At 42.3% G+C, this 27,202-nt stretch overlaps 1 protein-coding gene across 1 annotated transcript in view; it reads right to left on the bottom strand.

Moving 5' to 3' along the window:
• SYNPO2 (synaptopodin 2) overlaps positions 1–27,202 on the bottom strand; it is a 336,703-nt gene that overhangs the window by 59,820 nt on the left and 249,681 nt on the right. The window lies entirely within an intron of this gene.

The raw sequence follows: 27,202 nt of genomic DNA, 5'->3' as shown, positions 1-27,202 counted from the left end.
TTTTGTAGTTGATGATGAGGTTTGCACAAGTGTCAGGAGGAATTTTGGTCCACTCCACTTTGCAGATCATCTCTAAATCATTAAGATTTTGAGGCTGCTTGGAGCTTCAGCTCCCTCCATAAGTTTTCTATGGGATTCAGGTCTGAAGACTGGCTAAACCACTCTATGACCTTAATGTGCTTCTTTTTGAGCCACTCCTTGTTGCCTTGGCTGTATGTTTTGGGTCATTGTCATGCTGGAAGACCCAGCCATGACTCATTTTTAATGTCCCGGCGGAGGAAAGGAGGTTGTCACTCAGGATTTTATGGTACATACCTCTATCCATTGTCCCAATGATGCGTTGAAGTAGTCCTATGCCCTTAGCAGAGAAACACCCGCAAAACATGTTTCTGTGGCGCCCCCGAGGCTTCAGTCGCCACAGAGTATTGCACTCAAATTTGGGTGTAATGCTAACCTCGGATCTTGAAGAGGTCAGTCCCGGTTACACCACATTACACACTCAAATGCACACCAGTTTTAACTGTTCCCACTGGGGACTGGGCTACGGTAGGGTAATAAAAGGGTCGCCGACAGAGTGGCATTTATAGGATGCCCTCAACAGGGGCCCCAGTCCAACTAGCTTAGGACTTGGGAGGGGAGTGGTGCAGCCAGTAGGGGGAGTCAGGAGCCAACACAACAGTCTAGGAGAGCTCTCCAGCAGGAGAGGAAGGGAGCAGTCACATCTACAGATACTCAGTTGGAAATGAGGAGAAGTTCACATGGTTGCCATGGGGAGAGTGAACCTGCTCCCCACGGAATCGACGCCACGCAGGGTGGCAGGGCCCTAGGGAAGATCATACTTCACATTGGTTTTCCAGAATCTGCCTGGACGGGGAAAGTTTCAAGCTTCCCTGACCACATAGCGCCCGACAGCACAGTGCCATATAGGATACGGGGCCTCGCTTCAAGCCGGACCCAGAGGACAGTGACAGCAGCATTGGCCCATTCCCTGGCTTCGGGGCAACGGAGTCGGGCTAGGCTGCCCATGACAAAGACAGTCGACGGCCCTGCGATGAGTAGGTTTACCACCTGCCCTGTGGACGCTACATTTTAATCTCCATGTTTGACAGTGGGAACTGTGTTCTTTAGGTCACAGGCAGCATTTCTCTTCCTCCAAACACGACGAGTTGAGTTAAGGCCAAAGAGCTTAATTTTTTTCTCATCTGACCACAGCACCTTCTCCCAATCACTCTCAGAATCATCCAGGTGTTCATTGACAAACTTCAGATGGGCCTACACATGTGGCTTCTTGAGCAGTGGGACTTTGTGAGCACTGCAGGATTTTACGCCATTACGGTGTATCGTGTTACCAATGGTTTTCTTAGTGATGGTGGTCCCAGCTGCCTTGAGATCATTAACAAGTTCCCCCCGTGTAGTTTTAAGCTGATATCTCACCTTTCTCATGATCCTGAATACCCCATGAGGTGAGATTTTGCCCCAGATCGATGTTGATTGACAGTCATTTTGTATTTCTTCCATTTTCTTACTATTGCTCCAACAGTTTTCTACTTCTCACCCAGCGTCTTACTTATGGTTTTTTAGCCCATTCCAGCCAGCCTTGTGAAGGTCTATGATCTTGTCCCTGACATCCTTAAAAAGCTCTTTGCTCTTGCCCATGTTGTAGAGGTTAGACTCTGACTGATTAATTGAGTCTGTGGACAGGAGCCTTTTATACAGGTGAGAATTTAAGACAGCTGTATTTAATGCAGGTAATGAGTTGATTAGGAGCATCTAAATGGTCTGTAGGAGCCCAAACTCATAATGGTTGGTAGGGATCAAATACCGTACTTTATTTCTCTCTGCAAAATGCAAATAATTTTATATAATTTATACAATATAATTGTCTGGATTTTATTTTGGATATTATATCTTTCAGTGTTAAAATTAACCTACCCTTAAAATTAAAGACTGCTCATGTCTTTGTCAGTGGGCAAACTTACAAAATCAGCAAGGGATCAAATAATTATTTCCTTCACTGTATTGCTGCAGTTCGACCTGCTAAAGTGGATTTGCCTGTAAGATATTAGTAGCGACTTTAATGATATATTTATCTATGTCACTGTATACTTTTTCTCTCTAACTGCACAAAAGCAAATGTTGGGGGGCTTTTAAGGGAAGCTACGAACTTCACTCTCTTGGTGCTTTGCATCTTCCAGCTCTATAGTTTTTGTGGTAATTTTTTTCTGGTTGAATCTTAACCACAATCTAAAATGAAGAACATAGAATCACTTTAAATGCAGAACTGCAGATGTGGTATTCCATAAAAATAGATCTACATTTCCTAAAATAGTTTCTTTAAAAAATTTTCCCCACAAGTATAGAAAGCCATGGACCCCATAGGGGGGAGGGGCGACATGACCAGAGGGAAGGGAGGGAGTGAGGGGTTAATAAAGTTATAATGAGGGGCATTCTGGGAAGGTATAGGGGATTGGTGGAGAAAGGATCCCTGTAGGGGAGGGGGGGGAGTATAAAAGCGATGAGGGAGGGTCTTACCTCCCCTTTTGGACTCCGGACGGCGACAGATTCCCGCCCACCCTCCCTTTTTGTGTTTGTGAGTTGTTTAACTATGTTAAAAAAAAAAACAAAAAAACAAGAAGACAACAAGGAATTATTATAAAAGGGATGTATGTTTTGTCGCAGCAGCGGGGGTAGGTCTGGTCCAGAAGCGGTTGGAAGGGATTTGTAGCTGGACCGAGAGGCACTGTCTTGGTATGGTGTCTCTGGGTTCCGGGAAATTGCAGGCACGGGGTTCTGCAAAGTTTGGGGGGTATTAATCCGTGGGGTGATTAATACCTCATCTCTGGGTCGGAGTGTTGCGGCCAGGGATATTGGTGTAGAAAAGGGTTTCTGGACCGGGCCTACATAGGGTTTCATGTACCGTTTATTATTATGTGTTACCTATTATTCTGTGTTTGGGGTCGCCCGTTGGACGGCGCCCCCTTTGTGGTTAGTATGTTAATAATAGGTAATAAAGGCTGCTGTGGCCAATTTGTTTAACCAAGTCGCATGCAGTCGGTGTATTATTTTTAGGTTAAGTTTTAAGGGGTATAGTAACCATCACGACCGGAAAATCCTTCCTCAGTGGTCATGTAGAAAAATATGGCAAACATGCTTTAGTTGCTGATTCTTTGATAATCATGTGGTCCAAATGAATCCGGATTAAGCAACTATGATTTACAGATTCTTGTCACTGAATGAAATCCCTCTAAAGAAATAATGTAGTCAGTGTACACAATAATGTAAGCCAACTTATCACTTTCCGTAGTCTTTGTTTTTCCATTAGAAATATCTTTCTGAAGTGTTAACATGTGTCCACTTCTGCACTCAAGTGTGGCTGTGCAATCTCAACTGATTGCTGGAAAGAGGAGTGTCTTGCTTATTTTTCTGGGTAATTAAGACCAGGTTCATCTAGGGACTTCAATTTGGGATAAAGCAACAGACCCTACAAAGTAACAAAATGCTAAAAAATATCCCTGAAGGTATTTGTTAATTCTCTTGTATGAAAAATAGAATCTGTGCAACTCAATCATCTTTAAAATACATAATATTACTTACCAGTTGGCCGTTATGGGAGACAAAACACAGTGATCGGTAGCAGTACTGTGTATCTGACCTCCACCAATCTATTGATGACCTATCCTACTAACAGATAATACTGAATGTCTGGACAACATCCTTTAGGTAGCCATATATTTTACAAAGCTATATACTGTCATTTGAATGACAGCTAGTCCTGCTGAATAGTGATGAGCGAGCACTAAGATGCTCGAGTGTTCAGTACTCAAAATGAGCAGGTTGGAAGTTCGGACGGGCTTGACTTGATTACCGAGTATAAGAAGACTCTTGCAGAAAAATGCTTGAGTTTCCCATTAGCTTCCATTATACTCGTTAATTGAGTCAAGCCCATTCAAGCGTTCAACCTGCTCTTGTCAAGTACTGATCACTTGAGCATCTTAGTGCTCACTCGTCACTAAACATTTGAAAGAGATCACTAAAGATTTGAAGGACAATATAGTACATTTAAGGGTTTCCAAGTAAAAATAAAATATTTTTTAATTAGTGGTACATACCGGTAGTATGCTGTCTAATCTACTAGTATAAATGTATTTTGCTATCACGACGGCACCTGACTTCTTGATTCTTTGCACTCAACCAAGGCAGTTGTAGTGACCAGAAAAGCCACTACTAATGTATTATCTATGTGATTACATTTGTGACACCTATTCCCCACTTTTGGAGGAGGTAAATTATTTAGTGTTGAGCTGCCCTATACTGCCTTGGTTTGGTATTGCACTTAATTTAAAAGCAAGGAAGTGACTGTTGGGGGCAGAGCTTGAGGAGGCATTTAAAAGAAAAACCGGTTAGACACAGTTGAGTTGCTGTGATGCATGAGAAAAAAGGAGACCTCCATTGAGATACTTGGGGAGTGTAATTAGCACCCATTCGGAGCGCCCCGTTTCTGCAACAACAGAGTACTGAAAAAGTAAGCAACAAGCTATAACCATTTTCTAACACATGGAAAAGGACTGCAGCACTGCACAGTATATTGCACTGATACTCCTCCTCTTATATCCAGCACACTTAATCCAATTGATAGTGACATCCATCCTCCCAAGGCCGGGATAGGAAAAACGCTTGAACTAGTCCACTGTGTAAGAAAATTGTTTATTGCTATGAAATGACTGTCTATTGGAAATGGAAAAAGCAATTTTGTTTGACTAAAAATTGGTTACAAGATTTTAGTAAAGTTCTTCATTCTTCACATTTTTACAGAATCCTCGGTGTATGTCTTCCTTCAGCGGCCTTATACCTGGCAGATATCACCACAACTCATAGTCTCCTATCTCTGTTATTTTTCTCTTCATAATTTGCCACCTAACCTAGGGATTTGCTGGAGCCATCGGAGACACCGTGACTAGAGATGAGCGAACCGGTCCCGGTTCGGCTCGAGGCCGGTTCGCCGAACGGGGGTCCCGTTCGAGTTCGGTTCGTCGAACGTTCGACGAACCGAACTCGAACGTATAGGCTATAATGGGAGGCAATCACAAACACATAAAAATGCATTATAAATGTACACAAACAGTTAATAAACATTGCCATAACACTTACCGGTCCTCGCGATCCCTTCTGCACTCTGTCTCCTGCCGCTATTCCATCCGATGATCGCTGAATCCTCCCGGTGACCTGCACTGCCAGCAGAGAAGCAGGACCTATCGTGACGTCAAAATAGCCATGTGACCAGTCACGTGGCTATTATCTCATTGGCTACAGACTGGTCACATGACTATGACACGTCATGTAGGACCTGCGAGTGCATCTCTCCGGTACACGGTGCACATATGTGTATCGCCGTGTACCGGCGACATGCTCTAGCACACGGTCGACTCCCCGTTCCGTTAGGGACCGGCTGACACAGCCGGTCATTAACGGAGATCACCGTTGCCATAGCAACGCAGTTAGCGGTGACGTCACCGCTAACCGCGGCTCCGGGAGCACCGTTGCTATGGTAACGCGTCTGTCAGCGTTACCGCTGTTACCGCTAGCAGCCAGCAGTGATCACTCACGGAGTGAAGGCTGCACGCTGCTTCCCGATTGTAGTGAGCATTGTAGTTAGGATGGAGGTTCCCCAGCCCCAAGTGATGCCCCTCACTACAATCGTCACTACTACTACACTAGAAAGAAAGAAGACAGAAGAGCAGGATCGTGGAGGGCTGACAGGGGTAATAAAGATGGAGTCTCTAATGTGTCTGTGTATTTATTTCTATTAAAGTATTTTTTCTCTGTGTGGTGTCTTTTTTTAACCCTTTATTGGAGATTCTTAATGGCCGGGTCAAACGTGCCTGACATTAAGAATCTCTGGCTTAATACTGGCTGGTAAAACAAAGCCAGTATTAACTCATGATTACCCAACAAGCCACCCGGCTCCAGGGCTGTTGGAAGAGTTGGATACAGCGCCAGATGATGGCGCTTCTATGAGAGCGCCATTTTCTGGGACGGCTGCGGACTGAAATCCGCAGCAGAGGCGCCCACAAACCTCGGGCTAACCTGTGCTGCGGATTCCAATCCCCAGCTGCCTAGTTGTACCCGGCTGGACACAAAAATAGGGCGAAGCCCACGTCATTTGTTTTTTAATTATTTCATGAAATAAGTGAAATAATTAAAAAAAACGGGCTTCCCTATATTTTTGGTTCCCAGCCGGGTACAAATAGGCAACTGGGGGTTGGAGGCAGCCCGTGGCTGCCAGCTGTACCTGGCTAGCATACAAAAATATGGCGAAGCCCACGTCATTTTTTTGGTGGGCAAAAAACTTCTGCATGCAGTCCTGGATGGAGTATGCTGAGCCTTGTAGTTCTGCAGCTGCTGTCTGCTCTTCTCCATACAGACAGACAGCAGCTGCAGAACTACAAGGCTCAGCATACTCCATCCAGGACTGTATGCAGAAGTTTTTTGCCCCCTGAAAAAATTATGTGGCTTCGCCATATTTTTGTATGCTAGCCAGGTACAGCAGGCAGGTACGGCTGCCCCCAACCCCCAGTTGCCTATTTGTACCCGGCTGGGAACCAAAAATAAAGGGAAGCCCTTTTTTTATTATTTCATGAATTTCATGAAATAATTAGAAAACAAATGACGTAGGCTTTGCCCCATTTTTGTGTCCAGCCAGGTACAACTAGGCAGCTGGGATTGGAATCCGCACCACCGGTTGGCCTGAGCTTTCTGGGCCCCACTGCTGCGAATTGCAGTCTGCAGCCACCTCAGAAAATGGCATTTTCATAGAAGCGCCATCTTCTGGCGCTGTATCCAACTCTTCCAGCACCTGCCTGCTATACCTGGCTAGCATACAAAAATATGGCGAAGCTCACGTCCTTTTTTTGTAGCTTTTTGGCAAAAAAAAAAAAAAATGCTTCCCTGGATTTTCCATTGCCAGTGAAGGTAACACCAAGCAGTGGGGGTTAGCAGCCAGTAGCTGCTTGGATTACCCTTAGCTAGCAATACAAAAAATGCAGTGGGAGCTAACATATATTTTTTTTAATTATTTATTTAAATAACTAAAAATAAAATGGGCTTCCCTGTATTTTGATTGCTGGACATCACAGTGCTGTAAAAATAAATCTTTAAAAAAATGACGTAGCGCTCCGCGGTATTTTTGATTCTCAGCGCAGATAAAGCAGACAGCTATGGGTTGCCACCCCCATCTGCCTGCCGTTACCTTGGTTGGCAATCAAAATACAGGGAAGCCCATTAATTTTTTCTATTTAAAAAATAGTTAAAAAAAAAAAATTACGTTGGGTCCCCCCATTTTTGATAGCCAGCTAGGGTAAAGCAGACGGCTGTAGCCTGAAAACCACAGCTGGCAGCTTTACCGTGGTTGGGGATCCAATGTGGAGGTCCCCTCAGGCTCTTTTTTATAATTATTTTATAAATATTAATAATTACACAATAAAAGTAGGGGACCCCCCAAATTGGATCACCAGCCAAGGTAAAGCGGACAGCTGTGGTCTGGTATTCTCAGGGTGGGAAGGTCCATAGTTATTGGGCCTTCACAGCCTAAAAATAGCAGGCCGCAGGCACCCCAGACGTGGCGCATCCACTAGATGCGCCAATCCTGGCGCTTCACCCCAGCTCATCCCGTGCCCTGGTGCAGTGGCAAACGGGGTAATAAATCGGGTTGATACTAGCTGTAAAGTCACCTGAGATCAAGCCCAGCAGTTTGTGATGTCATGGCGTCTATTAGATACCCAACATCATAAACTGTCAGTACTAACAAAAACAAAAAATCGACAAAAGAAATTTATTTGAAAAAACAGTCCCCAAAACATTTCCTCTTTCACCAATTTATTGTAAGAAAAAAAATAAAGGGGTCCCACGACGACTCTGGACCGTCTAGAATATGGGGGGGAGACACTCAGGGAACGTATCCCCCATTTTCTAGGAGTGCGGACCCTTCATGTGAGGAGTGTGGGTGCAATGAATCTGCACTCACTCTCCCCGGGTCCACAGCAGCAGAGTCCATGTCGTAATGGTTGCTACCAAAGCTGCAATGCCCTGCTCATGAGGTAAGGGCATGCCTAATCAGGAGAACTACTGTAGAGGAAGCTCTGCTCACTGGTATATAGGTGCTCAGAGGTAATAATAGATAAAATTAGTGAGTAACCTCGGCACTCTATATCTCCCAGACTAAGTCAGTAAGTCACAACGGATAGTAATGCAAAATCACTCTTTATTGGTCCGTATTAAGAAAATTTTTTTTTCATAAGCATATATGTTTTTGTCCAAAACAAGTTACAAATGACGTTTCGGCCTGAGCCTTCGTCAGATTGGACTTATCTGCATGTAATCATGAAAAATGACAATAATCAGTATCACATAAGAGTGAGAGAACAATAACATAAACTCGAACAATGTAGAGGTACAATTGGGATGCAGCAAAAAAATTGCAACACAGCAAGAAATGAAACACATGATACAAATGTCATAATACAGTACAAGGACAATATAGTAATGACAAATATGGGGTCAGAGTAGACTTAGACAGCTCTGGTACGAAAGAGATGTCAATCATAAAGTAACATGTGCAGTAGGTGTAGAGCTACACTATGCATGGCAGAGCTAATGGGTAGACCGACCATTGAAAAAGTAGAGAAAAAGTGGAGAAAAAGTGGAGAATAAGTGGAACATAAGAGGAGAAAAAGTGGAGAAAAAAGTGGAGAAAAAGTGGAGAAAAAGTGGAGAAAAAGTGGAGAAAAAGTGGAGAAAAAGTGGAGATTAAGAGGAGAAAAAGTGGAGAAAAAAGTGGAGAAAAAGTGGAGAAAAAGTGGAGCATAAGTGGAGAAAAAGTGGAGAAAAAGTGGAGAAAAAGTGGAGCATAAGAGGAGAAAAAGTGGAGAAAAAAGTGGAGAAAAAGTGGAGAAAAAGTGGAGCATAAGAGGAGAAAAAGTGGAGAAAAAGTGGAGAAAAAGTGGAGAAAAAGTGGAGCATAAGAGGAGAAAAAGTGGAGATTAAGAGGAGAAAAAGTGGAGAAAAAGTGGAGCATAAGAGGAGAAAAAGTGGAGAAAAAGTGGAGAAAAAGTGGAGAAAAAGTGGAGCATAAGAGGAGAAAAAGTGGAGATTAAGAGGAGAAAAAGTGGAGAAAAAGTGGAGAAAAAGTGGAGAAAAAGTGGAGAAAAAGTGGAGCATAAGAGGAGAAAAAGTGGAGAAAAAAGTGGAGAAAAAGTGGAGAAAAAGTGGAGAAAAAGTGGAGATTAAGAGGAGAAAAAGTGGAGCATAAGAGGAGAAAAAGTGGAGAAAAAAGTGGAGAAAAAGTGGAGAAAGTGGAGAAAAAAATGGAGAAAAAGTGGAGAAAAAGTGGAGAAAAAGTGGAGAAAAAGTGGAGAATAAGAGGAGAAAAAGTGGAGAAAAAGTGGAGAAAAAGTGGAGAATAAGAGGAGAAAAAGTGGAGAATAAGTGGAGAAAAAAATGGAGAAAAAGTGGAGAAAAAGTGGAGAAAAAGTGGAGCATAAGAGGAGAAAAAGTGGAGAAAAAGTGGAGAAAAAGTGGAGAAAAAGTGGAGCATAAGAGGAGAAAAAGTGGAGAAAAAAGTGGAGAAAAAGTGGAGAAAAAGTGGAGCATAAGAGGAGAAAAAGTGGAGAAAAAGTGGAGAAAAAGTGGAGCATAAGAGGAGAAAAAGTGGAGAAAAAGTGGAGAAAAAGTGGAGCATAAGAGGAGAAAAAGTGGAGAAAAAGTGGAGAAAAAAGTGGAGAAAAAGTGGAGAAAAAGTGGAGAAAAAGTGGAGCATAAGAGGAGAAAAAGTGGAGAAAAAGTGGAGAAAAAGTGGAGCATAAGAGGAGAAAAAGTGGAGATTAAGAGGAGAAAAAGTGGAGAAAAAGTGGAGCATAAGAGGAGAAAAAGTGGAGAAAAAGTGGAGAAAAAGTGGAGAAAAAGTGGAGAAAAAGTGGAGCATAAGAGGAGAAAAAGTGGAGATTAAGAGGAGAAAAAGTGGAGAAAAAGTGGAGAAAAAGTGGAGAAAAAGTGGAGCATAAGAGGAGAAAAAGTGGAGAAAAAAGTGGAGAAAAAGTGGAGAAAAAGTGGAGAAAAAGTGGAGATTAAGAGGAGAAAAAGTGGAGCATAAGAGGAGAAAAAGTGGAGAAAAAAGTGGAGAAAAAGTGGAGAAAGTGGAGAAAAAAATGGAGAAAAAGTGGAGAAAAAGTGGAGAAAAAGTGGAGAATAAGAGGAGAAAAAGTGGAGAAAAAGTGGAGAAAAAGTGGAGAATAAGAGGAGAAAAAGTGGAGAATAAGTGGAGAAAAAAATGGAGAAAAAGTGGAGAAAAAGTAGAGAAAAAGTGGAGCATAAGAGGAGAAAAAGTGGAGAAAAAGTGGAGAAAAAGTGGAGAAAAAGTGGAGCATAAGAGGAGAAAAAGTGGAGAAAAAAGTGGAGAAAAAGTGGAGAAAAAGTGGAGCATAAGAGGAGAAAAAGTGGAGAAAAAGTGGAGAAAAAGTGGAGCATAAGAGGAGAAAAAGTGGAGAAAAAGTGGAGAAAAAGTGGAGCATAAGAGGAGAAAAAGTGGAGAAAAAGTGGAGAAAAAAGTGGAGAAAAAGTGGAGAAAAAGTGGAGAAAAAGTGGAGAAAAAGTGGAGATTAAGAGGAGAAAAAGTGGAGAAAAAGTGGAGAAAAAGTGGAGCATAAGAGGAGAAAAAGTGGAGAAAAAAGTGGAGAAAACGTGGAGAAAACGTGGAGAAAAAGTGGAGAAAAAGTGGAGAAAAAGTGGAGAAAAAGTGGAGCATAAGAGGAGAAAAAGTGGAGAAAAAGTGGAGAAAAAAGTGGAGAAAAAGTGGAGAAAAAGTGGAGAAAAAGTGGAGAAAAAGTGGAGAAAAAGTGGAGAAAAAGTGGAGCATAAGAGGAGAAAAAGTGGAGAAAAAGTGGAGAAAAAGTGGAGAAAAAGTGGAGCATAAGAGGAGAAAAAGTGGAGAAAAAGTGGAGAAAAAAGTGGAGAAAAAAGTGGAGAAAAAGTGGAGAAAAAGTGGAGAAAAAGTGGAGAAAAAGTGGAGATTAAGAGGAGAAAAAGTGGAGAAAAAGTGGAGAAAAAGTGGAGCATAAGAGGAGAAAAAGTGGAGAAAAAAGTGGAGAAAACGTGGAGAAAACGTGGAGAAAAAGTGGAGAAAAAGTGGAGAAAAAGTGGAGAAAAAGTGGAGCATAGGAGGAGAAAAAGTGGAGAAAAAAGTGGAGAAAACGTGGAGAAAAAGTGGAGAAAAAGTGGAGCATAAGAGGAGAAAAAGTGGAGATTAAGAGGAGAAAAAGTGGAGAAAAAGTGGAGAAAAAGTGGAGAAAAAGTGGAGAAAAAGTGGAGAAAAAGTGGAGCATAAGAGGAGAAAAAGTGGAGAAAAAAGTGGAGAAAAAGTGGAGAAAAAGTGGAGATTAAGAGGAGAAAAAGTGGAGCATAAGAGGAGAAAAAGTGGAGAAAAAAGTGGAGAAAAAGTGGAGAAAGTGGAGAAAAAAATGGAGAAAAAGTGGAGAAAAAGTGGAGAAAAAGTGGAGAATAAGAGGAGAAAAAGTGGAGAAAAAGTGGAGAAAAAGTGGAGAATAAGAGGAGAAAAAGTGGAGAATAAGTGGAGAAAAAAATGGAGAAAAAGTGGAGAAAAAGTGGAGAGAAAGTGGAGAAAAAAATGGAGAAAAAGTGGAACACCCTTTGGTACCTTTCATGTGGCACTAAGGGGTGCTTAGCTTTGTATTTAGCCAAAAAAATGAAAAAAAAATGACATAGGGTTCCCCCTAGTTTTGTAGCCAGCTAGGGTAAAGCAGACGGCTGCAGCCTGCAGACCACAGCTGGCAACCTCACCTTGGCTGGTAATCCAAAACTGAGGGCACCCCACGCTGTTATTTTAAATTAAATAAATAATTGAAAAAAAAAACACGTAGGGGTCCCCCAAAATTGGATCACCAGCCAAGGTAAAGCAGACAGCTGGGGCCTGATATTCTCAGACTAGGGAGGTCCATGGTTATTGGAATCTCCCCAGCCTAAAAATAGCAGGCCGCAGCCGCCCCAGAAGTGGCGCATCCATTAGATGCGCCAATCCTGGTGCTTCGCCCCAGCTCATCCCGCGCCCTGGTGCGGTGGCAAACGGGGTAATATTTGGGGTTAATACCAGATGTGTAATGTCACCTGGCATCAAGCCTTGGGGTTGGTGAGGTCAGGCATCTATCAGATACCCGACATCACCAACCCAGTCAGTAATAAAAAAAAAATACACGACAAACACATTTTTATTTGAAAAAACACTCCCCAAAACATTCCCTCTTTAACCAATTTATTAGATTGAAAAACAAATCCAGGTCTGGTGTAATCCAAGGGGTTGCCATGACGATGCACACTGTCCCAGTCAATGAAGAGCAGGATGTTCCCCATTGGCTGGGAGAGCAGTGCAGTGACCTGAGCTAACATCAATGGGTCAGCCCAGGTCACTGCAGGGGGGTGACAAGTGCTGCTGTCAGTGAGGTACATTACCTGCGCTGATCTCCAGCACACTGACAGCCCCTGTCACTGAGCTCAATGACCGCCCGGCGCCTTCACACCAAGTATCGCGAGAGGTCCGTGACGTCACCGCTAGTCAGTCTCGGGTCGGAAGCGATAGGTGATGTGACAAGCGGCGGCCATGGAGGACAGTGACAGCGCTGAGGTCGGGATGGCGGGACTTCATCACCGCAGGTAAGCCGAGCGGGCGGGCGGGCGGGCGGGGGGGGGGGGGGATGTGGATGTGTGTGTGTGTGTTTGTGTATGTGTATGTATGTGTACATGCCGCGGGCAGGAGGGGGTGGAGCGAGCTGAGCGGGAAAGTGTGGGCTTCCTGCACGTAACTAAGATAAACATCGGGTTACTAACCAAAGCGCTTTGCTTGGATACCCGATGTTTATCTTGGTTACCAGCTTGTGGCAGGCTGCCAGCGATGGCTCCTGCTCACTGTAGCTGTAAAAAGCCCTGCTTTTTGCTGCTAGAACCGTTCTCGAACGTATCTAGAACTATCGAGCTTTTAGCAAAAAGCTCGAGTTCTAGTTCGATCTCGAACAGCCCAAAAATCACTCGAGCCGCGAACTGGAGAACCACGAACCACGAACCGCGCTCAACTCTAACCGTGACCTGAAGATCCTCTGAGGTAGTAGGCCCGGTTTCTCACAAGGCGGTGCGACAAATTACACAGTGTGGAAGGAACCAGGTCATCTGGTTATTTTCAGAACAAAGCCAGACTCCTTTTCCAACGTATAAACTGATAAAGGGGCCGGCTTAGCTATCAAAATAGTAATTTGACTACCTTTGGCAGCTTGTCAGCACTTTTTTTCCATATGGAAGTAATAGTATGACTGTATTGACACCTGTGCCCAATAAAAATTATATATTTTTAATAGTTATACAATGTGCCAGTCATGAGAAGTCTGGAATATAGACTATATGAAAATCAGACTTGAACATAACAGGGGGTGCCAATGCACTTAGAATCAGAATAAATGTACTGATATTAATCCAATGTACTTCTGGCCTGATTTGCATAGTCTGTATGTTTCAATATCTAAAAAAAGGTAGAATTTATACCTTCTTGGGAGCTTGGGGGCTATATAGCCATACCACTCCTTCCATATGAAATGGATATGCCTACAGACTCCCTTTAACACACTTATAAGGTAGGGTGCTTTATGATTTGCACACCTTAAAGTATATCTATTATTTTATCAAGATATGAAGTCAAGGCATGAGCTTGTTACTCTGGTATTTGTTTCTTATTATGTTCTCAGTGGTTTTGACGCACATACCTGGATTAATTTCATGCATACAACCTCTAATATGCTCTATAGTTGCCAATCATACACTCTCTTGCAGTGGAGGGTTGCCTATCTGTACTGGCTCTCTCACGAACAACCATCATTAAGAGCTTGCTCTCTTCTGTGAATGGCACCCCAATGAGAGTCACTTACAGTTTCTGAATGTCTCTTGTGGGGGAAGGTGGAGTAAAATGTGGTGATTGGCAACCAAAACCACATGCACCCAGCCGAAATCAATTCTGGCAGCAAGTGAATGGAGTTTTGACCACAGATGAACTGGGTTTTAGCTGCAGTGATTTTATCTTAAACATGTATTTTCCTGCTATGGATCCATTTGGGATCCAAAAGAGCTAGTTCTTTTTGGTGAATGAAGCCAAATGATCAAGATCACCAAAAATAGATTAACTGCTCATCACTAGTGATGAGCAAGTACCAAAAAGCTCGGGTGCTCGAGGCTCGGGCCGAGCATCCCAAGATATTCGTGTACTCGGCCCAAGCACCGAGCCCAATGTTATCCTATGGGAGACCCGAGTATTTTTCTGAAATGACCCCCGGCAGCATGTAGAAACCCTAAAAATGTCACAAAAGTCTCAGAAGAGTGCTCAAATGACATGGCAACAGCATGGGGAAGACCCCTTGAAGCATTTATCACTCAAAAGTCACAGCTGTGAACAATTTTGTCCGAGTTTTACGCCATTTTTATGCACTCACCAGAAAACCTTCCAAAATGACACCAAAATGAATTTTCATGGCGGAAATGTTAAGGGCACATACCCAATAGTGAGATAGAGCTGGTGTATGTTACTTTTTGAGATTATTACATGAAAGATTTTACGTAAAAACATTGTGTGGCACTCCGATGTCCAAAACGCACGTTTTGTGCTTTTTACTAGCGATGTCGGTTATTTTTTTTTTCATTCTATCTCCCGTCGGTCGGTCTCGCTCTGTCTGTCTCTCTCTGTCTTGTCTGTCCCCCTCTCACAGTCTGTCGGTCAGTCTCCCCCCTCTCTCATACTTACCGTTCCCGGATCACTGCCGCGGCGCTACACAGCTGTTCACTAAACTCCGGCGGCTTTTCCTCTTTTGAAAAAGCCGGCCGCTCATTAATCAATCTCGTATTCCCTGCTTTCCTGCTTTTCGGCGCCTATGATTGGTTGCAGTGAGACACGCCCCCATGCTGAGTGACAGGTGTCTCAGTGCACCCAAACACAGCAGCCGGTGGGTGTGTGTATACTGTGCAGTGAAATAAATAATTAAATAATTTAAAAAAACGGCGTGCGGTCCCCCAAATTTTAATACCAGCCACATAAAGCCATACGGCTGAAGGCTGGTATTCTCAGGATGGGGAGCTCCACGTTATGGGGAGCCCCCCAGCCTAACAATATCAGTCAGCAGCCGCCCAGAATTGCCGCATACATTATATGCGACAGTTCTGGGACTGTACCCGGCTCTTCCCGATTTACCCTAGTGCATTGGCAAATCGGGGTAATAAGGAGTTAATGGCAGCCCATAGCTGCCACTAAATCCTAGATTAATCATGTCAGGCGTCTCCCCGAGATTCCTTCCATGATTAATCTGTAAATTACAGTTAAAAAACACACACACACGAAAAATCCTTTATTAGAAATAAAAAACACTAACAAAGTCCCTCATCCCCAATTTATTAACCCCGACAAACCCTCCATGTCCGGCGTAATCCACAGTCCTCCAGCGTCGCATCCAGCTGTGCTGCATGAAGGTGACAGGAGCTGCAGAATACACAGCCGCTCCTGTCAGCTTCACACAGCAACTGAAGACAGCCGCACGATCAGCTGAGCTGTCACTGAGGTTACCTGGATCCAGCGGTGGATGCAGCGGTGGCCGCGGGTAACCTCAGTGACAGCTCAGCTGATCGCTCTACTCACCTCAGTTGCTGTGTGAAGCTGACCGGAGCGGCGGTGTATTCTGCAGCTCCTGTCACCTGCATGCAGCAGAGCTGGACGCGATGCTGGAGGTCCGTGGATTACGCCGGACATGGAGGGCTTTGTCGAGGTTAATAAATTGGTGATGAGGGACTTTGTTATTGTTTTTTATTTCTAATAAAGGATTTTTCGGGTGTGTGTGTTTTTTAACTGAAATTTACAGATTAATCATGGAAGGAATCTCGGGGAGACGCCTGACATGATTAATCTAGGATTTAGTGGCAGCTATGGGCTGCCATTAACTCCTTATTACCCCGAATTGCCAACGCACTAGGGTAAATCGGGAAGAGCCGGGTACAGTCCCAGAACTGTCGCATCTAATGTATGTGGCAATTCTGGGCGGCTGCTGACTGATATTGTTAGGCTGGGGGGCTCCCCATAACGTGGGGCTCCCCATCCTAAGAATACCAGCCTTTAGCTGTATGGCTTTATATGGCTGGTATTAAAATTGGGGGGACCGCACGCCGTTTTTTTAATTATTTATTTATTTATTTTACTGCACAGTATAGACACGCCCACCGGCTTCTGTGATTGGGTGTAATGAGACACCTGTCACTCAGCGTGGGGGCGTGTCTCACTACAACCAATCATAGGCACCTGTGGGTGGGGAAAGCAGGGAATATGAGATGGCTGTGTGCAGAGCACAGCGCGCCCGCCGGTATAAAGGCTCGGTCACGCTGTGCGGGCCGGCCAATCACTGCAATTCCACAATTAACAGGGCTGTGGCATTGCAGTGGTCTGCCAGCCAATCCCTGCATGAGGGCTGGCTCTCAAAAGAGCGCCAACATGCAGGGATGAAGACCACGAGTACAGCACGAGTATCGCGAAATTACTCGGTACCCGCCGAGTAGCCCGAGTACAGTGATACTCGTGCGAGTACCGAGTAGTGACAAGCATACTCGCTCATCACTACTCATCACTATTGTCTATCTTGACCAGTTAACCAAAATTATGCATGCTGCAAACTCATTGCATTTAATTCAATAACCAATGAGTTGCAACCTTAATCAGAAACCCCTCCTCTCTTCTTGCAGGAGAAGTGACAGGAGAGAGCGAGAGTTTACAAACAGCAGCAAAGTGACAGCCAGAGAGGAGATCGAGGTGACAGCACAGAGAGAGGAGAATAGTGTTATTAGTATATGTATGTCCTATATGTTATTAGGCACAAACCTGGTACAGACAGTGAAATCATCTGTGATTTACTGCTAAAAGTAGCTTAAATGCTTATCATGCCCTTTAAAAATGTCTATGCTTAAGCATCTAACTACTTTTAGAGTTTTTTATTATATGCACTACAATTCTCCCTACCATGCTATTCCCTATAGCTGTCATTTTTTTTTTCTTTACTTTGACATTTCATTTGAGGAGAGTCCCAAATGGCATTTTTGCAGGTGAATGGCCTTGCAGTTACCTTTCTGCAGCTTCTGAAATTGGATGTCACCTGGGGGTGGCACTGCAGTCAGTTACCACAGTTTCTGTCACTGCCATCTTCTGATGATCTCCAGTTTCAAGAGGGAGGGGAATGATTGAGAAATGATCGCTGTTTCTGTTCTTGGTGCCCCCATTTTCAGACGCCACTGCCACACATCTGTTTCTGCATCACTGTCCTTGCTGCTTATATTGTCATTTCATTCCCTGCAGCAAATTGTCATATGGGGCCTGTGATAGAGGCAGGGTGAGTGACAACAGTGCAGCTCCTTGATAACGATTTGTTGGAAGGCAGTGACAGAATCTGTGAGGGGGGCACTGGTGTCAATCACACTGCTTATATCACTGCCCCCTGATCACAATTTGTTTCGGGAAAGAGGCAATGGTGTCAGAAGCAGGGACTATGGCAGCAACTGAAGATGTGAGGATGTGGGTATTGGGGACAGAAGTGTGGCTGTGGTCATTGAAGATGCGGTCACTTCTCCATCATTCCTCCTGAAACAGGATATTATAAGGGAATGGCAGTCACAGAAGCTGTGATTTTGTTACCTCAGTGCCTCCCCCATTGTGATTCAAAACTGCAGGAAATTGACTGCAGGACCATCCTCTTCTGACTTTCCATTTGAGACTCCTCTTAAATGTAACGTCACAGGAAGTAAATTGAATAACACTTATAGGGAAGAGCAGGATATGGTGAATAGTAGGGAATTTTATAATTAAGAAAATTACAAAAGTGGTTAGGGATTAAAGATATTTATAGCGCATAATAGGTATCCGGCAACCCTTTAAAGCCAGATGGGGAAATAGGTTGACCAGAAGAGTTGATAATGTTGTTGCACCACAGCTGGAAGGTGTATTTTACTACTGTGTGGACAGTGCAGAGATCAAGGAGACGAGGGACAAGAGAGTGACACTGAAAAGGAGATCCCGGCTCTATCTGCATTGTACACAGCTCAGAGAAACAAACTCTTCACTTTCACTACTTCTTCGCCTATGTTCATACACTGCATCTTTTCTTAACCACAAAAATGCTGCATTTTTGGCCCCCAAAAAACGTACCCGCGGCAAAAACGCATAAAAACGCATGTGTTTTTGCCGCATTTTTACCACATTTTGACGAATGCGTTTTGTTAAGTCAAATTTATTTGACTGGAAGGGCTCAAAAACGCTGGAAAAACGCAAAAAGAAATTGCATGTTGCATCTTCAAAAACACAGCCAAGATGCAGCCAAAAAAAGATGCACTGTGCGGACAGCAGAATAGAAATCTCATAGACTTTGCTGGGAGAAGGAAATGCATGCATTTGGGTGCATCTTTGTGACCTCAAAAGTAAAAGATGCATTGTGTGAACTTAGCCTAAAGGCCCTGTCACACACAGAGATACATCTGTGGCAGATCTGTGGCAGATCTGTGGCAGATCTGTGGCAGATCTGTGGCAGATCTGTGACAGATCTGTGGCAGATCTGTGGCAGATCTGTGGCAGATCTGTGGCAGATCTGTGGCAGATCTGTGGCAGATCTGTGGCAGACCTGTGGCAGATCTGTGGCAGATCTGTGGTAGATCTGTGGTAGATCTGTGGTAGATCTGTGGTAGATCTGTGGTAGATCTGTGGTAGATCTGTGGTAGATCTGTGGTAGATCTGTGGTAGATCTGTGGTTGCAGTGAAATTGTAGACAATCAGTGCTAGGTTTGTGGCCGTGTACAAATGGAAAATTATGTCCATGATTTTACTGCAACCACAGATCTGCCAAAGATTTATCTCTGTGTGTGACAGTGCCTTTAGAGGCGATCTTACCTAACAACAAAGAGTGAACGGAAAGTTACAAAGCAGGGAGACCTCGAGAGAGGGCACTTTAGGGCATTCTTACAGAGGTAATATAATATTTTCTATAAATAAAATGATATATAAGTTTACTATTTAGTATCAAATTGAGAAGCTTTTACTGAAATGTCATTTACCATGTTAAGTATGACAATATAGGCATCTTTATATGCATCTTATTTGTATATTTAAAAAGGAACCTGTCAGATGTAATATGCACCCAGAACCACGAGCAGTTCTGGGTGCATATTGCTAATCCCTGCCTAACCGTCCCTGCATACACTAGCATAGATAAAGAGATATTTAGAAAAAGTATTTCTAAAGATCTTGTATCATATGCTAATGAGCAAGGGGACTAGTCCTCTGGCCGTTAGTTCCCCTTGCTAGTCAGCTCCATTAGCATGTTAGTACATCCCTGTGGGCATGCTAACATACTAATGAATATGCAGCGTCTCACTCACCTCTCCAGCTGCCATCACGTCCGATGGGGGATTTCGGCTCATTGTGCATGACCCCAGATTTAGGGTCATGCGCACTATGAAGCCGGGTGTACACGTCCTGGCTTCAAGCTAAAGTAGTGCGCATGACCCAAATTCCGGGGTCATGCGCACTGAGCCAAAATCCCCTGTGACGTGACTGCAGCAGAGAGGTGAGTGAAATCATCCTCTGACGCTGCGTATTCATTAGCATGTTAGCACACCCACAGGGGCGAACTAACATGTTAATGGAGCCGACAAGCCAGGGGAACTAATGCCCAGGGGACTAGTCCCCTCACTCATTAGCATACGATATAAGATCTTTACAAATACTTTTTCTAAAGATCTCTTTATCTATGCTAGTGTATACAGTCAGGGCCAGAAATATTTGGACAGGGACACAAGTTTTGTTATTTTAGCTGTTTACAAAAACATGTTCAGAAATACAATTATATATATAATATGGGCTGAAAGTGCACACTCCCAGCTGCAATATGAGAGTTTTCACATCCAAATCGGAGAAAGGGTTTAGGAATCATAGCTCTGTAATGCATAGCCTCCTCTTTTTCAAGGGACCAAAAGTAATTGGACAAGGGACTCTAAGGGCTGCAATTAACTCTGAAGGCGTCTCCCTCGTTAACCTGTAATCAAAGAAGTAGTTAAAAGGTCTGGGGTTGATTACAGGTGTGTGGTTTTGCATTTGGAAGCTGTTGCTGTGACCAGACAACATGCGGTCTAAGGAACTCTCAATTGAGGTGAAGCAGAACATCCTGAGGCTGAAAAAAAGAAAAAATCCATCAGAGAGATAGCAGACTAGCTTGGAGTAGCAAAATCAACAGTCGGATACATTCTGAGAAAAAAGGAATTGACTGGTGAGCTTGGGAACTCAAAAAGGCCTGGGCGTCCACGGATGACAACAGTGGTGGATGATCGCCGCATACTTTCTTTGGTGAAGAAGAACCCGTTCACAACATCAACTGAAGTCCAGAACACTCTCAGTGAAGTAGGTGTATCTGTCTCTAAGTCAACAGTAAAGAGAAGACTCCATGAAAGTAAATACAAAGGGTTCACATCTAGATGCAAACCATTCATCAATTCCAAAAATAGACAGGCCAGAGTTAAATTTGCTGAAAAACACCTCATGAAGCCAGCTCAGTTCTGGAAAAGTATTCTATGGACAGATGAGACAAAGATCAACCTGTACCAGAATGATGGGAAGAAAAAAGTTTGGAGAAGAAAGGGAACGGCACATGATCCAAGGCACACCACATCCTCTGTAAAACATGGTGAAGGCAACGTGATGGCATGGGCATGCATGGCTTTCAATGGCACTGGGTCACTTGTGTTTATTGATGACATAACAGCAGACAAGAGTAGCTGGATGAATTCTGAAGTGTACAGGGATATATTTTCAGCCCAGATGCAGCCAAATGCCGCAAAGTTGATCGGACGGCGCTTCATAGTACAGATGGACAATGACCCCAAGCATACAGCCAAAGCTACCCAGGAGTTCATGAGTGCAAAAAAGTGGAACATTCTGCAATGGCCAAGTCAATCACCAGATCTTAACCCAATTGAGCATGCATTTCACTTGCTCAAATCCAGACTTAAGACGGAAAGACCCACAAACAAGCAAGACCTGAAGGCTGCGGCTGTAAAGGCCTGGCAAAGCATTAAGAAGGAGGAAACCCAGCGTTTGGTGATGTCCATGGGTTCCAGACTTAAGGCAGTGATTGCCTCCAAAGTATTCGCAACAAAATATTGAAAATAAAAATATTTTGTTTGGGTTTGGTTTATTTGTCCAATTACTTTTGACCTCCTAAAATGTGGAGTGTTTGTAAAGAAATGTGTACAATTCCTACAATTTCTATCAGATATTTTTGTTCAAACCTTCAAATTAAACGTTACAATCTGCACTTGAATTCTGTTGTAGAGGTTTCATTTCAAATCCAATGTGGTGGCATGCAGAGCCCAACTCGCGAAAATTGTGTCACTGTCCAAATATTTCTGGACCTAACTGTAAATGGATGGTTAGGCAAGGATTAGCAATATGCACCCAGAACTGCTTGTGGTTTTGGATGCATATTGGACCTGACAGGTTCCCTTAAATCTCTTTTCCAATGCGCAAAGATGATTATGTTGGATACTATCTTTTACACAATCATACCTTTTATAGAATTATGATGCTATACCTACAAGGTATATTGTGTATTTGTCACCTGGTGAATTAAAGAGGATTTTCTGAGATTTAGTCACTAGGTACGACTCCTGCATGGAAAACCCTAAATGGAGGAGACCAGAAATGGAGGAACAGGAGAAAACCTGAACACTGAGTAAGTATATTTCTAAAAAGGATTCTTCTACTATTTAAGAATTTCAAAAAAATTTAAAAATCTCAGAAAAGCCCTTAACAGTGATAACATGTGTCTTACTAGTATTTGCAAATAGGCATGCAAAAAAAAGAAGATGCAGGAGACAAAAGTAGAAGACAGGAAGAGTTTTTTAATGTTGGTGTGAAAAGTACAGCAAATCAACAATGGAAATATGAAAACGTGAAGAAGGAAAATGAATCAGAATGTGCCTCTAGTAAACACAGGGATGGAACCAGGTAATATATATTTTTTAAGGTGGGAAAAATAGTTTCTATGATACATTCAGATACTTTTCTTTACAAAGTTATGAAACAAAAATAATACTGTGTTGTAGCAATAGGGTGAAGAACATGAAGTAGTTGTGCTGGGGCCTGACTCTGCCACATAAATAGGCACCAGTATTAAAAATTGGGCACGACAGGTAGATGACAATTACAAAGAAGCCTCATAAGCCATTGGAGCTTCAAGTTACACTACCATAATACCAATGATACTATTCATAAACTTACTCAATAAATATATTTTACCAAATTGGGTTTCACACCAGAGGATATGATTTCCAATTACTTGAAAGCCAGCGCTTACATATGTATCTCTAAATGCAGCACACATACTTTTGATAATTAGTATGCTATGAAATACAATCCCCTCTCTAACTTTAACATGGCTACAAAAGGGGATGTTCACTCACAGTCTCTACTGGAGTTGTACAGAAGGCGGACATCTCAGCTCATAGTGAGTCTTAAAAGGTTGACATAGTACAGTTGGTAAATAGCAGAGATATGACTGGGCTCCTGTATTGTTGATTACTTAGCATATTCTCAAGTGGCTGAGAAGTGGGCCGTGGTGCTTACTGGAAGCAGCGCTATCAGGATATGAATAGACGCTAAGAGTGTTGATTTGGGCTTGTTATACAATATATCAAATAGAACAAATCACCAAATGTGGATGAAAAACTATGATATGGAAGATGTGACTTCTAAAAGGCTAAAGGAAAGCAAAAAAAGTATTCCTTTTGCTACTGACTTAATACAATATACAACTGAAAAGTATTTTTTGATCTAGAATCACACACAGATATAGAAAAGTGATTTCCGAAATTATTGTCTTCTTGTTTCACTAGCTTAGTAATCGTAAAGTGCAGATAGCTGTCACCAAGTGTGTATGCTTATGTCAGTGGGGAGAGGGAAATAAGCCCTGATATCTGCAATGGAGGGAGATTCAGGAGACCCTCCTACACATTAGATGCCGGTCCTGACTTTGACCAACTTCCTTTAATGTGTATGGTTAAGTGTTACGCGTTAGGGTTACAAACATATTACTTGGGCCATTTCTAATGTAATAGTATGACATAACCAACAAAAGTTAAATGAAACAAAAACTAGAAAGAATAATCAGATAAAGTATATGAAAGCAGCAAAGTGTTCTGTTGACCTTGAGGTCTTTGGTTTAAGATTCTCAAAGATGTCAAAAATGCATATATTAAGGGGCAGATATCACTCATCTATGTGCAGAAAAAAATAGTCTTTTCCACATATTGGCTCCAAGAGTATCCATACCATGCAAGTGATGCCAGTAGCTAGTATAGTCTTGGGTTTCATCTTGGCCCCATGCTTTTTTTTCCATAGATGGAATGTGTGTAGGGCTCATTTACTCCATGGTGACTGCAATATTGGCAAACAAAAAAACAGCTGGCCTTTAGGTAAAACTACCTCTGTCTTCTATAATGTATGGAAAGGTAGGAACAGGGTCAAATAACTATATATATATATATATATATATATATATATATATATATATATATATATATATATATATATACATATATATATATATATATATATATATATATATGTATATATGTATATGTTTGACCCTATATATGAATACATTATATATATATATATATATATATACACAGTGCCTACAAGTAGTATTCAACCCCCTGCAGATTTAGCAGGTTTACACATTCGGAATTAACTTGGCATTGTGACATTTGGACTGTAGATCAGCCTGGAAGTGTGAAATGCACTGCAGCAAAAAAGAATGTTATTTCTTTTTTTATTTTTTTTTTTTTAAATTGTGAAAAGTTTATTCAGAGGGTCATTTATTATTCAACCCCTCAAACCACAAGAATTCTGTTTGGTTCCCCTAAAGTATTAAGAAGTATTTCAGGCACAAAGAACAATGAGCTTCACATGTTTGGATTAATTATCTCTTTTTCCAGCCTTTTCTGACTAATTAAGACCCTCCCCAAACTTGTAAACAGCACTCATACTTGGTCAACATGGGAAAGACAAAGGAGCATTCCAAGGCCATCAGAGACAAGATCGTGGAGGGTCACAAGGCTGGAAAGGGGTACAAAACCCTTTCCAAGGATTGGGTCTACCTGTCTCCACTGTTGGGAGCATCATCCGGAAGTGGAAGGCTTATGGAACTACTGTTAGCCTTCCATGGCCTGGACAGCCTTTGAAAGTTTCCACCCGTGCCGAGGCCAGGCTTGTCCGAAGAGTCAAGGCTAACCCAAGGACAACAAGGATGGAGCTCCGGGAAGATCTCATGGCAGTGGGGACATTGGTTTCAGTCAATACCATAAGTAACATACTCCACCGCAATGGTCTCCGTTCCAGACGAGCCCGTAAGGTACCTTTACTTTCAAAGCGTCATGTCAAGGCTCGTCTACAGTTTGCTCATGATCACTTGGAGGACTCTGAGACAGACTAGTTCAAGGTTCTCTGGTCTGATGAGACCAAGATCGAGATCTTTGGTGCCAACCACACACGTGACGTTTGGAGACTGGATGGCACTGCATACGACCCCAAGAATACCATCCCTACAGTCAAGCATGGTGGTGGCAGCATCATGCTGTGGGGCTGTTTCTCAGCCAAGGGGCCTGGCCATCTGGTCCGCATCCATGGAAAGATGGATAGCACAGCCTACCTGGAGATTTTGGCCAAGAACCTCCGCTCCTCCATCAAGGATCTTATGATAGGTCGTCATTTCATCTTCCAACAAGACAAAGCACACAGCCAAGAAAACCAAGGCCTGGTTCAAGAGGGAAAAAATAAAGGTGTTGCAGTGGCCTAATCAGTCTCCTGACCTGAACCCAATTGAAAACTTGTGGAAGGAGCTCAAGATTAAAGTCCACATGAGACACCCAAAGAACCTAGATAACTTGGAGAAGATCTGCATGGAGGAGTGGGCCAAGATAACTCCAGAGACCTGTGCCGGCCTGATCAGGTCTTATAAAAGACGATTATTAGCTGTAATTGCAAACAAGGGTTATTCCACAAAATATTAAACCTAGGGGTTGAATAATAATTGACCCACACTTTTATGTTGAAAATTTATTAAAATTTAACTGAGCAACATAACTTATGTTTGTAAGATTTATGCATCTGTTAATAAATCCTGCTCTTGTTTGAAGTTTGCAGGCTCTAACTTATTTGCATCTTATCAAACCTGCTAAATCTGCAGGGGGTTGAATACTACTTGTAGGCACTGTATATATATCTTTAATAAATATTACATACACTTTGTCGTGGCTGGTAGACACATGAATTGTCTAATTTATGCACCAAATATTTAAATTTTTTAAATACATTCTTCTGTAGAGCAGTATTGCAGTGGAAAATTCACATATTCAATGTTTGCATACATCGCAGTGCTTACAGAGTGCTGCTGTATTCTTTTGTTTCTATATTATGCAGTCATAGCAGATTGCATCTGTTCACACTTGCTTTATCCTTTTCGGAGGTGCTGGTCAGTTTCCTGTAGTATATTATTGGAGGTGGCTACTGCAATATTTGACTAAGCACTCCTCCAAACAACTTAAAGCTGGTTTAAATAGTGATGGATTCTACCTACTCTTTCAATTTGTAGGCTTATTGCTCTGAAGAGGCATGTTTGATCATTTTTAGGTTTTGGGACCCATCTAAGAAAAATCGCCTTGTTGTTGACTGGTGGTACGCAAAAATTGTCCAATTTGTGCGCTAAATATATTCATTTTTGGTCTATTCTATATGGCATTTATACAGTCTAAATTTCATCTATTCAGTGTGTGCATATATCACAGAATGCTGCCTTATTCTTTGGTTTGTAGATATATATTATATCCCTGGATCATTGGATGTGATAGCAGGAACTAGGGTCAATAGGGGCTACTTATCTGTTTACTACCCTAATAAACTCTAAAATTATATAAATGATATATAGTTTATACTTAGAATTAGTTGATCTGCACTTCACAAGTGTTAACTTATGATGGTGAACGGAATCTCCAGAATGATTTTGGCACCTAAGACATCTAAATTGTGCATGATATTTAAGTGCCGTCAAATGTAAAAATAAAGTATTTAATGTACTAAAATATGAATAATAATGATATTATGGTCTTTTTTTGGAGGGGAGGGGAAGTTTCATACGTAAGTGGTATGATGTAATAGAAAAATGGCTTTTGGGAACTTTTAAGTTTTAAGAAGTGACTCGAACAAACCTCACAATAAAATGAAGAGCAAGTAATGACTGGAAAAAATGACTTCCCATAAGGTGAGCAGACATGTGTACAATTTCTCTTACATGGAGCAAGTACTTGGCACTCAAATAGTTGAAGAAACTGGTATTTTATTGAATAAGCTTGACAAGCACAGATGTTTCGGTCTAACATAAACCTTCATCAGTGTGCAGTGTAGATGGTATGCTCAGCTTGTAAGGGAAAGTAGGACTGGTGTAGATCACGTCTGCCACACACAGCGGTGGACACCATGAGCTACACGAGCGCTACTTTAACTCACAAGCTGAGCAGACCGTCTACACTTCACAATGATGAAGGTCTATGTTAGACTGAAACATCTGTGCAGTATCTGGTCATGTTTACTCAATAAAATACCAGTTTATTCAACTATTTGAGTTCCAAGAATTTGGTCTTTGCTACATACGGGACTAGATCCTACTTGAGCACCTACCACACAGAAGTGCCATGTTTATCCACAATACAATTTATCTTACGCCATAATACTGCTTACTACTTTACTACATTTAATGGCTGCTGACAAACCAACTACAGAAGTAGTCCCACTATCCCTTAAAAACTGACCCATTTTGATTTGTGGGAGCTCAAACAGGTTACACTTAAAAAAAAAAAAAGGAAAATGCATAGATTGATGCGTAATTATAAAAGTCTCTGCTAGTAAAAAAGTAGCTCTCATCAACTCTTGTACTATATATTTATAAAATAATCCACATTTGTAGTTGGCATAGTTGGCCACAGGTAAATTGGGCTCAATTATCAAGTTAGAAGATGCATCCTAGGAGCATTCTATAAT

The sequence above is a fragment of the Anomaloglossus baeobatrachus genome, chromosome 1 (genome assembly GCF_048569485.1).
Source record: "Anomaloglossus baeobatrachus isolate aAnoBae1 chromosome 1, aAnoBae1.hap1, whole genome shotgun sequence".
NCBI lineage: Eukaryota > Metazoa > Chordata > Amphibia > Anura > Aromobatidae > Anomaloglossus > Anomaloglossus baeobatrachus.
Note: the sequence above shows the minus strand (reverse complement) of the source record. Positions and strands in the feature narration are given on the sequence as shown.